This window comes from Humulus lupulus, chromosome 6, assembly GCF_963169125.1.
Source record: "Humulus lupulus chromosome 6, drHumLupu1.1, whole genome shotgun sequence".
Taxonomy (NCBI): Eukaryota; Viridiplantae; Streptophyta; class Magnoliopsida; order Rosales; family Cannabaceae; genus Humulus; species Humulus lupulus.
The window spans coordinates 212782872-212795219 of record NC_084798.1 but is presented as its reverse complement, the minus strand read 5'-3'; the positions used below and the strand labels follow the sequence as shown (position 1 = coordinate 212795219).

Genomic DNA, 12348 nt, shown 5'->3' with positions numbered 1-12348 from the left:
CGAGATTATTATGCTAATTTCACTTTCTCACATCATTAAGTCAATTTAAATGTCTGTTATAACAAAAAGTAAAGTTTCCTAAAGCTAACTGAAAAACACTACACATCATGACAATCCCTTAACAATAAAGAGTCCTAAAGTTCCTATTTCTATGACAAATAGATTATAATTCAGATTTCTAAAAGTCCTATAAAGATTTCATGAGATATCTATTCATGTTAAAAGAAAGGATATGCTCTTTAACATTTTAATTTCAATTGATGTGGCATATTAGTTGCAACAGTAGAATTGGTGGATTTATAGCATTCATGATTCATCGAATGAATGTATGACAAACTCATTTGTTGCATCAATTGTTATTAAAGGTCGAGATCTTTAGCATTATTCGTAGTTAAAATAACATCGAAACATTAAGTATTTTTCACTTTTGTAAGTGGTCAAATGTTTGAATCAATGGATTCATATGCCTTATCCCATTTTTTGTCTCCTCTATATCCCACCACTCAATAGCAGCCAACTCATTTAAAGTGACAATCAATGCACATGTGAAAGTAAATAAAAAAGAATTACCACTTTAATGAGTTAATTGTTATTCTATGATCCAACATAAAAGGGATGAGAAAATGGGAACAAGAGATTTGAATTTTGAATCAATGCAATTCGAGTCAAGACACAAAAACTTAGGGGATGCCCAAGAATAAGTGTTAAACAAAGTAAGTTTGGCACCATAGTTACTTACCTTCCATATGAACATGTAAAAAGACGTTATTGCAACTTTGCTACTCAAATCAAGTGACTTAGCATTAGTCCAAAGTATTGAAGCCAAAATTGTGTCCCAATACCTAGACAAGGAAACATACATATAATAAGTCAACATTCATACAACCTATCACTATTGACCCCTTAACATTGTAGCAAGCAGAAAAAACAACAAGCAATTTCAACTTTGCTCCACAGGAAGCCGGATGATGCTCCCTCTAAAAGTGCAAATGTATAAGCAATTTCAAGTAGTGAAATGCATATCCAAAACACCTACACAATATGATTTAGTATGGAAACAAAATGATAGGATGTCGTATATCCTATCTCCATCAATATCAGGTATATCTTATACATTATTCACCAACAAATAAAAATAAGCTATTTTATTTACGACAGAGTTACATGTGCCCAAACCAAAAGTATAAATAGATTTGGAAAGCAAACCACTTAAAAGTTCAATAGAAATAGAGAAAAAGAAGTTGATACTTTAAATAATGTTATAACAACAACTGAGAAAGCATCTGGTCTCATAAAGACATGGGTCTGAAAAGCAATCCATATTTCAGTAGTTGAAAAACCATTGAAATTTGAAAGTGCATTGACCTTACCACATATCTAATATATTGTGCATTAAATAGGCTGCAAATACAAAATGATAAGTTTGTGGTAACTATATTAGATATGGGGCAGGTTTGGACACTTTCACTCTAAATCGTATTGAATTAACTTCTGGTTTTTAGAGAAGTTGCCTTCCTTTTAAATATCTTGGAATGAAAATTTGCTCCAAAAGGTTATCTTCAGCTGATTGTGATTTTTAGTGGATTGAATGACTAGCAGGATTAGAACTTAGAGTAGTAGAAATCTGTCTTATGCTGGGCGTATGGTACTTGTTAGGATTAGTTAGCATTAGTTAGTTAACACTGTTCTAACAACCATTCTGTTATTGTACAGTTCTTGTAACTGATTTGTACAGCTAGCATCTAACTAACCCTTGTATATAATTGCTCTGTAATTTACTGTTTAATTCAATGAGAATTACATCATTTTACTCATTCAATCATATTCCTTACATGGTTTCAGAGCCGATCTGATTCTCTCAATTTTCTTCTCGTTTTTTTTTTCTTTCCGTTTCCGCGAACTCTGATTTCTCAATTTGTTCTCTAATTCATGGCGAATCCTACTGGTTCTTCGACTCCATCGTTTTCTCCAGTCGTGTTTTCACACAATCTCTCTGTCAAACTTGATCTTCATAATTTTTTGCTTTGGCGACCTCAAGTGTATGCAGCAATTCGTGGCCATTCTCTTCAAGATTTTATTGATCCAGACTTCCCTGTGCCAGAAAAGTACCTGACTGAGATTGATCGATTTGCAAGCAAGGTCAATCCAGAGTATCTCAAATGGGAGCAGCAAGATCAGCTCCTATACTCGTGGTTATTATCTTCAATGACGGAAGGGATTCTTACTCGTGTAATTGGTGGCAAGACATCTGCACAAGTTTGGGCGATTCTTGATACATACTATACAACTCAAACCTCAGCTAAGGTAGATCAATATCAAACTCAACTCAAAAACATCAAGAAAGGTTCGCTGTCTTTGAATGAGTATCTTCTTCGTATCAAAACTCTAGTTGATAAACTGGAATCTGTTGGCCAGTCTATTTCTCCAAAAGAACATATAAGTGCAATTTTCAATGGTCTACCAGCTGACTATGATGTGTTCATCATATCGATTCAATCTCGGACACAAGCGTACACGGTTGCTGAAATCGAATCTCTGTTGCTTGCTCAAGAGACGCGACTGGAGAAGCACAATCTTGAGCTTGATTCTGCACCAGCCATGGCGAATCTTGTGAATAGTAACAATTTAAAGAAGAGATCGATGTTTCATAATCCATTTGCAAATTCTCAGTCGTTTATCCCTTCATCTGGATCTGGCCGTTCTCATGTTCCTACTGCTCCAAATCGACCTTTCTGGAATCCCTATGCTACCGGAGGTCGAGGGTTGATTCCCAGCATGCCTTCTCAATCTGGTGGTTCCTCACGAGGAGGCTTCCATACATCAGGCGCATCACGACCTATTTGTCAACTTTGTTCTAAGCAGGGTCATTTTGCTTCTAAATGCTACATGCGATTTAATCCTGATTTCCCTGGATTTGGTGCTGGTCCTACTGATAGACAACAGTCTCAGATGTCAGCTATGGTGGCCACGGCTGATATGGTGAATGATCCATGCTGGTACCCTGATTCTGGAGCAACAAATCACTGCACCAATGATGATTCGCATTTGGCTCAGAAACAGGAATATCTTGGACCTGACAAATTACATGTGGGTGATGGTAATGGTCTGATGGTGTCTAATGTTGGTAAGGCTTTTATACAATCTCCTTCATCTCCTAAATTTTTTGTCCTCAATAATGTTCTTCATGTCCCATATATCACAAAGAATCTAATTTCAGTATCTCAATTCACAAAAGAAAACAAAGTATTCTTTGAATTTCATCCTGACTTTTGTCTTGTGAAAGATCAGGATTCCAAGGAGGTCCTGATGCAAGGCAACCTCAGTAATGGCCTCTATGCTTTCCCTACAACATCAAAATTGTTTGGTTCCACTGCTTCTTCAACTTCTTGTCGTTCTAATGTGTCTTTTTCTACTGTTTTGTCTGTTCAAAATAATGCTTCTGCTTCTGCTTCTACCTCTTGTAATGTTGATTGTGTTTCTTCCAAGTCTGAATTTCATTTGTGGCATAGCAGGCTGGGTCATCCTGCAGCCAAAACTGTAAGAACTGTTTTGTCATTGTGCAATTTGCCATCTTCTAATAAAACAGTCTCTGATTTTTGCAATGCATGTTGTTTGGGTAAAATACATAAGTTTCCATTTCCAATTTCAGAAACTGTTTATGATTCTCCCCTGCAGCTCATTCACTCGGACCTTTGGGGTCCTGCTCCCATCACCTCTTCAAATGGATATAAATACTATATTCATTTCATTGATGCCTACTCCCGGTACACTTGGGTTTATCTTTTAAAAACCAAATCTGAAGCCTTACAAACATTTATCAATTTTAAAACTCAAGTTGAAAATGAGTTTAATTGTAAACTAAAATCGTTTCAATCCGACTGGGGAGGTGAGTATCGTGCATTCTCGTCATATCTAACTCAGCAGGGCATTAGTCATAGACTCTCATGTCCAACTACACACCAACAAAATGGTGTTGCTGAGAGGAAGCATAGACATCTTGTAGAAACAGCCTTGACACTTTTAGCAAATGCATCCATGCCTATGAAATATTGGGATGAAGCTGTAAGGACTTCTGCTTTTCTTATTAATCGATTACCTTCTCATGTCTTAGCTAATCACAGTCCTTTTCAAATGTTGTTTAACAAACTCCCAGATTACACTCAACTAAAAGTGTTTGGCTGCTCATGTTTTCCTAACACTAGACCATATAATGCACATAAGCTACAATATAGATCTATTGAATGCACTTTTTTGGGTTACTCTTTGAAGCATAAGGGATTTAAATGTCTTGCACCTACTGGTCGAATCTTTATTTCTAGAGATGTCATCTTCAATGAACATCTTTTTCCTTTTGCCTCGGCCAGTTCTACTCCTCATGCTTCTTCTACTCCTAACTCTTCAAAATCAACTTCGGGATCCATCCCTACAACTAATAAAGTGCACTCTACTCCATCTTCTACTACCACTATATTACTTCCTGAGACAGTGTCTCAATCTCTCCCTTTACATACTTCTTCCATTACTCCATCTTCTATTCACCCGACTCCCACTTCCTCTCCTACTCTATCTCAAAACTCCACTCCGCATGTCCCATCCAGCTCACTTCCTCCTCCATCTAACTCTAATCTCAATTCTGTGAATGACATTGTATCTGCAGCCATACCAACTTTACCTACCACAGAAACTACCAACATCCACAAAATGGTTACAAGGTCCAAGGTAGGTGTTTTTAAACCACCAGGCTTCATTGATAAGGACTATCCATCACGGGTATGCAGACTTCATAAGGCTCTTTATGGTTTAAAACAGGCACCTAGGGCCTGGTTTGATAGGCTCAAACATACATTGCTTACCTTTGGATTCACGGGTGCCAAGTCAGACCAATCTCTGTTCATTCGTGTTACTCCATTTCATACAACTTTCATCCTTGTTTATGTGGATGATATTTTGCTTCTTGGAAGTTCCTTTACTGAGATTGACATAATTGTTGCTGAGCTTAATGCAGCCTTCTCTCTCAAAGATCTTGGAGAAGCTCAATACTTCCTTGGCATTGAACTCCTCAAGACTCCTACTGGTATTCATCTCTCTCAGCGAAAATATCTCATTGATATACTTCATCGGGCCAAAATGGAACATGCCAATCCTTTACCAACTCCTATGACAGCTGGAGAAAAGTTAACTGCTCAAGGCAGTGAGATTTTTGATGATGTCTCTACTTACAGGAGTTTGGTTGGTGCCTTGCAGTATGCTACTATAACTCGTCCTGAGTTATCTTTTGCTGTTAACAAGGTGTCTCAATTCATGCAGGCGCCCTTGCTATCTCACTGGAAAGCTCTAAGAAAAATACTTAGATATATTCGGGGCACTTTGGATCATGGTCTCACCTTTCACTCCAGCACTTGCCTTGATCTTGTTGGGTTTTGTGATGCTGATTGGGCATCAGATCTGGATGACAGGCGATCTACATCTGGGTATTGTGTAATTTTTTTGGTCAGAATTTGGTGTCGTGGGCTTCTAAGAAACAGCATACAGTATCACGTTCTAGCACGGAGGCTGAATATAGAAGTCTTGCTCATCTTACTGCTGAGATGCTCTGGCTTCAGTCCTTACTTTCTGAGTTGCAGTTTCCTCTTCCAACAACACCACTTGTTTGGTGTGACAATTTAAGCACGGTTCTCATGGCTGCAAATCCAATACAGCATGCTCGGACTAAACACATTGAGTTGGATCTCTATTTTGTTCGTGAAAGGGTGTCCAACAAACAACTCATTATCAAGCATATCTCTTCATCTGACCAAGTTGCTGATGTGCTCACAAAGCCTCTTACCGCTGCTCGTTTTGAATCTCTTCGACACAAACTTAGAGTGTCTATTCTATCCCCTCTAAGTTTGAGGGGGGATGTTAGGATTAGTTAGCATTAGTTAGTTAACACTGTTCTAACAACCATTCTGTTATTGTACAGTTCTTGTAACTGATTTGTACAGCTAGCATCTAACTAACCCTTGTATATAATTGCTCTGTAATTTACTGTTTAATTCAATGAGAATTACATCATTTTACTCATTCAATCATATTCCTTACAGTACTCATAAACTCAGTTCTTCTTTCCATAAACTCCTTTTGGTCTCAGATTGTTATCCTACCTAAGGGTGTTGTTCAGAAAATTAATCAGCTATGTCATGCTTATCTTTTGAAAAGTATTGCTTTATGGAATCTTTGTGCTATGGGGAAACATGTTTGGGTTATCTCTAATAAGAAAGACAATCTGTGGGTGAAATGGGTTAATGCAGTCTACATTAAACAGTGTAGTTGGTGGAATTATGAAGCCCCTGCTGATGCTAGCTGGTATTGGAAAAAAATAATGCAGACTAAAAACAAACTTAAGCAAGTCTTTACTGAATTAGAGTTCCAGACCTTTTGTTACACTGTTGTTGAGACTTACTCAAAAATAAGGTCGAAATCAGGTGGGTTGTGGCCTTTTGCTCTGATTTGGGATTCTTTCTGTACCCCAAAGCATAGAGTTATATATTGGTTAGCTTTGAGACTTCGGCTTCCAACGAAGGATAAGCTTATTCGATTTGCAGTGGTGAGTTCTAGTGCTTGTATGCTTTGTGAAGACTATGAGGAATCACACTCTCACCTTTTCTTTTCCTGCTGTTACAATAGGAAAGTTAAGGATGAAATAAGTAAATGGCTTGACTGGAATATGAGGAGTCAGGACTTGTTTTGTTTGGTTAAGCACCTAAAGAAGAGGAAAGTGTCTCAAGGAAGAAAGAAAGTTTTCATGAGTACTATTGCTGCCTTAGTCTACTTCATCTGGCAAAGTAGGAATAGTGTTCTATGGGAGCATAAACTCCCTATGGTCCAAGTTACTGTTCATAACATAAAATACTCTGTGTCATAGAATTCAATTGATGAACACTAACAAATTCAATAGAATAGATAAGGATTGGGTGGAGCCATTATACAAATATTGTAATTAGTTGGTTGTTCTTGTCTAAGTTGTAACTTGTTTTTGTGTTCAATACAATTTCTTCTGATTCTCCAAAAAAAAAAAAAAAAATAGTGTGTGAATCAAATTTTGGGGTGCAAATATAATCACTCAATATGAAAGAGCAATGATATTTACACCCCAATAATCAATATAGGCACTTCATATATTAAAAAGAATTAAAATAAATAATATTTTTATAATTTATTCTTAACATATTTTTCTTAATTTTTTTAAATTCTTTAATTTTTAATTTCTTTTTTTTTGTGTTAATTTCAATCACTTTATTTTCTTATTTTCATAATTTTTTTTAAAAATAATGTTCACTATTTTTTAAAACTTTTACTTTAATTCATATATATTTTTTTTGTTTTAATTTTTTATGTCTAAATATTGAAATTGTATTTTATTTATATGTATTTTTAGAATATGCAAAAGAAGATTTTTCTAAAAAAAATACAATCATGGGTTAATAATAAAAAAAAGAAGATATATTTTATATTAATTTTTAATAAAAATAGGGTGTCTTAATCAAATTTTGGGGTGTTATTGTAATGCCCCAAAGATAAATGACAATTTATAATCACAAACACAACTAAGAGATAGAGTAAGAGGGAGGTCCTGTCACTTTTTTTTTTAATTCATTACATGTTACAATTCATGATGCCTACATAATAGCACAAAACATGCCAATAAATAATTTTATATAATAATAATTTTTAGCAAACAATAAATATTTTACATATGAATCATGAATTCATAATGAATAGCATTACTCTTTGAGGAAAATGATTTGTAGAAATAACTTTAAAGAGAAAATTAATTTGTAACATAATTTTCAAGAAAACTATTTGCAATCTAGTTTCGTTTTGAAGGATGATTAAAGGCTTATGTTGAGATATCTATTCATGTTAAAAGAAAGGATATGCTAGAAATTTTAACTCTTTAATATTTTAATGTCAATTGATGTGGCATATTAGTTGCAACATTAGAATTGGTGGATTTATAGCATTCATGATTCATCGAATGAATGTATGACAAACTCATCTGTTGCATCAATTGTTATTAAAGGTCGAGATCTTTAGCATTATTCATAGTTAAAATAACATCGAAATATTAAGTATTTATCACTTTTGCAAGTGGTCAAATGCTTGAATCAATGGATTCATATTTCTAATCATATTTTTGGTCTCCTCTATATCCCACTACTCAATAGCAGCCAACTCATTTAAAATGACAATCAATGCACATGTAAAAATAAATAAAAAGAAATATCATTCAATGGGAACAAGAGATTTGAATTTTGAATCAATGCAATTCGAGTGAAGACACAAAAATTTAGGGGATGCCCAAGAATAAGTGTTGAACAAAGTAAGTTTGGCACCATAGTTACTTACCTTCCATATGAAGATGTAAAAAGATGTTATTGCAGCTTTGCTGCTCAAATCAACTAACTTGGCATTAGTCCAAAGTATTGAAACCAAAATTGTGTGTCCCAATACCTAAACAAGGAAACATACATATAATAAGTCAACATTCATACAACCTATCACTATTGAGCCCTTAACATTGTAGCAAGCAGAAAAAACAACAAGGATAGTGATATTTATGTGACTCAAATATTAATATGTAACAACTTTGCTCCACAGGAAGCCGGATGGTGCTCCCTCTAAAAGTGCAAATGTATAAGCAATTTCAAGTAGTGAAATGCATATCCAAAACACCTACACAAATATGATTTAGTGTGGAAACAAAACAAGGTTTCCAATTTAAGCCTAACCCGCTTTTGACCTAAGCGCACGGTAAATGATAGGATGTCGTATATATCCTATCTCCATCAATATCAGGTATATCCTATACATTATTCACCAACAAATAAAAATAAGCTATTTTATTTATGACAGAGTTGCATGTGCCCAACCAAAAGCACAAACAGATTTGGAAAGCAAACAACTTAAAAGTTCAATAGAAATGGAGAAAAAGAAGTTGATACTTTAAATAATGTTATAACAACAACTGAGAAGAAGCTCATAAATGAAGTTGCAAAGATGATAGGCATTGAGAAAGCAGCTGGTCTCATAAAGCAGCTGGTCTCTGAAAAGCAATCCATATTTCAGTACTTGGAAAACCTTTGAAATTTGAAAGTGCATTTGATCTTACCACATATCTAATATAGTTTACATGATCACTGTAATGACTAATATATTTAGCTATTATAGATGTTTCAGTACTTTTTGTGCAATTCTTCAACAAACTGGGTTGGAACCCAACAAAGCAATGCTTTTCTCTGATACATTGTTTGCCACATATGAACCTGTTTTCTCAAAAATAGAAACAAAAATTCTCACAGTAGACTATACAAGCAGTACATTGGAAATTGTTAATTTAAACCCAATAAACTATCCCAATGAACAGAACTTTTCTTTCAAGAGCAAAGACAAACATATATTAAAACCAATGGTAAGAAAGCTTCAAAAAAAAAAAGTAATGCCTAAAACAAGGTTATATAAAAAAGTAATGAGCAGTGAGAGGTAAGGTTTTATGTTAAAAATCTTATTAAACCAAGTATTTAACCAACAGGAAAATCTGTTGATGCAACACAAGCACAAAAGCAACAAAGAAGTTACACTTCAACATCAATCATAGTTAAGAATATATGTGAGTACTAAACAGGGCAACTCATCCAATTTTATTTCATTTGGCTAAATGAGGCACTTAAAGGGAGAAAATTAAGTGATTGGATAAAGATCTTCCAAGAAAAGGAAGAAAAAAAAGACAAGAAGGAAAAAACAAATATGACATTCTATTATACTAGAAACTAACTAATGCTTAAAATATATATATATACATATATATATATATATATATATATAAAACAAGATAAACTAACAAAGGGCTATAATAATCATATAAAACTAGAACCAAACACAAGTAAATTTACGAAAAACAATCATATAAAATGTTAGCATAACATGAGTCATAAATCCTACCTGAAAAGTCAACATTATTTAGATTGTACCTTCTCCAATTATTCTCACATGTGAATATATATACCAAGCATTAGACTAAACATACCAAAAAGGCAGGTCCTAATATCTACAGAAATGTTAAAATCATAAACTGAAAACCCCAAATTTGTGCATTAAACAGACTAAACTTAGTGTCCCTCAGCCTTGTCAAATGCTCAAAATAAGAAGAAAGGGTGAAATAAAAAAAAAATGCAGTGCAATAATAGACAAAAAAGTCTTAGATGAAACATATGAACAAATTCAAGTTTTTGACATTAAAAATATAAAGAACAACTTCTGAGTAAAGTTACAAGTAACCCAAAACACACAAAACAAAAATCAATCAAAGAACAGTAGAGATATAAATCTATGAGTCCAAAATAAATAAATAGAGGCTAAAACCAAATAAAGTAGTGCATCAACAAATGGACAGAAGTGGGAAAAACAAACCTTTTGCTAATATATAGAAGGAGTGGTAAAGGAGCCCAGAAGCAAAGAATCCATTGGCATTTTGCTTGAACCATAAAACTTCCTCAGTTCATGGCGATGGTGATGATGATTCTAAGCCTCATTTGATTAATCCGAGTTCTGGGTTTTTTCAAAGATTCAATTTTGGAACAAGAGGAGTGAGTGAAGTGCGTGTGAAAGAGTAGACAGTCTTACTGACCCAATTTTTATTTTTGTTTGTTTATGCCCTTTAAATATTCCTTTTTCCATTTGATCTAATGTTTAATAAATAAATAAAACTAAATCCAATGGCAAAAATAAAATAATAAATAAAGAATGTCATTTCTGCAGTCCCTCACAGTCAAAATTTTAAAAAAAAATTGGATTAGTGGAGCATAAGCAGAATATAGTAACAGAGTATATTAAGTAAATGGTTGAATAATCAAGAGTCATTATTTTCATTTACAATTTTTTATTGTTATTTGTTTTTGTGGAATTAGTAGTAACTTGCATTTATTTTTTGTTGCGTTATTATCATTTTTTTTATATTTGGTTTTATATTGTATTAGAGTGATCAATAAACTAGATGGTTGATGTATTAGGTGTCTTTCTTTTCTTACTTGTTTGTGAAATATTTTATGCTAAATTTGTAATAATTTTCTTTTATTATTTTATTTTTGTGGATTAGGGAAATTGTTTGTTTCCCATATATTTCTTTAGTTTGTTCGTCAAATTTTTGTTGGTGAATTTGGAAATTAGGATTTATTTGATGATTAATCTTTTGGATTTTTGTTAAAAAAAATAATTGGTGTGTAGTAGAACATACATAATTAATGAAATATTCAGACTACACTTGGTAAAGTTTAGTTGAAGTTGCTCGTAAAATACACATGTTTAAAGAAGAGAAAATATTGACAACTTAGTTGATATCCAAATTATTATTTTGTCACTGATTGCGTAAAAGACTGAGTCAACCATTTGGGAAGTTTCGATATTACGAGTGTATCGAATTGGGGGAATATGAAGTCTCTAAACCATTCAAATAAAATTATTTGAAGCATTATATAACTATATCTAAGAAGTTAATCCACCATATACAGAGCCAGAAGACAAAAAAAAAACATGACTCAATTTATTCTTAATCGTGGTCAGTAAGAAAACATAGACAAAAGCTCCATAAGATGTTTAAGTTGTAAGCTGAATCCATAAAGAAGACATTCAGCTAAATCATATGCTCTGGACATGAAGAGACAATCAAAGCAGAAGGAATAAAAAACTTAATTTTATCCGGTTGAGACGAACACACAAAAACTAAAAACCAAAAGAAGAGGGAAAAATTCTATATGATGCTCCTGCAAGGTCTAAAACTACTCAGAGCCATACAATTAAAAACCTTTTCAACACGATTAAATAGTACCAATGTGGCAAGTGGATCATTTATATTACTCGAACAAATTAATTTCATAAAATCATTCAATGTTCCATTGTAATTTAGCTCAATTTAGCTCCATTAATTTCATATGAGATTTTTTTCGAGTTTCATAAACAAAAACAACAAGAACAATGGAGAAACGTAAATTCATTCACTCAACCACATTCTCATCATGTAATACTCACAACAATGTGTAGGAAAACTCTTAAGTTTTCTGTGATCAAGACTCTTAGAATTTAATCAGCAATGACAAAAATAATTGCAATAACTAATATATCAGATTAGTTATAAGGAAATGCTAGTAATCAAAAGTTAAATGCAGAAAAATAAAGGAAGAACACCCAGAATTTTTATACAGGTTCGAACCAGATCAATCTGGCCTACATCCTGTTTGATCCACTATCATCATCATCAATATCTCTGAATACAATTACAGTTGAGAACAAGCACTTCAGGACTCCCAAGAACAT

The 12348-nt window shown here is 33.6% G+C and overlaps 1 long non-coding RNA gene across 1 annotated transcript; it reads right to left on the bottom strand.

The window, feature by feature from the left end:
* Window positions 1–481: 481 nt before the first annotated feature.
* LOC133783167 (uncharacterized) lies at window positions 482–10654 on the bottom strand. Its single transcript, XR_009870783.1, has 3 exons — window positions 10450–10654; window positions 8389–8493; window positions 482–842 (listed from the first exon to the last, which is right to left on the bottom strand). It is a non-coding gene; the product is annotated as an uncharacterized LOC133783167 (long non-coding RNA).
* Window positions 10655–12348: the final 1694 nt, after the last annotated feature.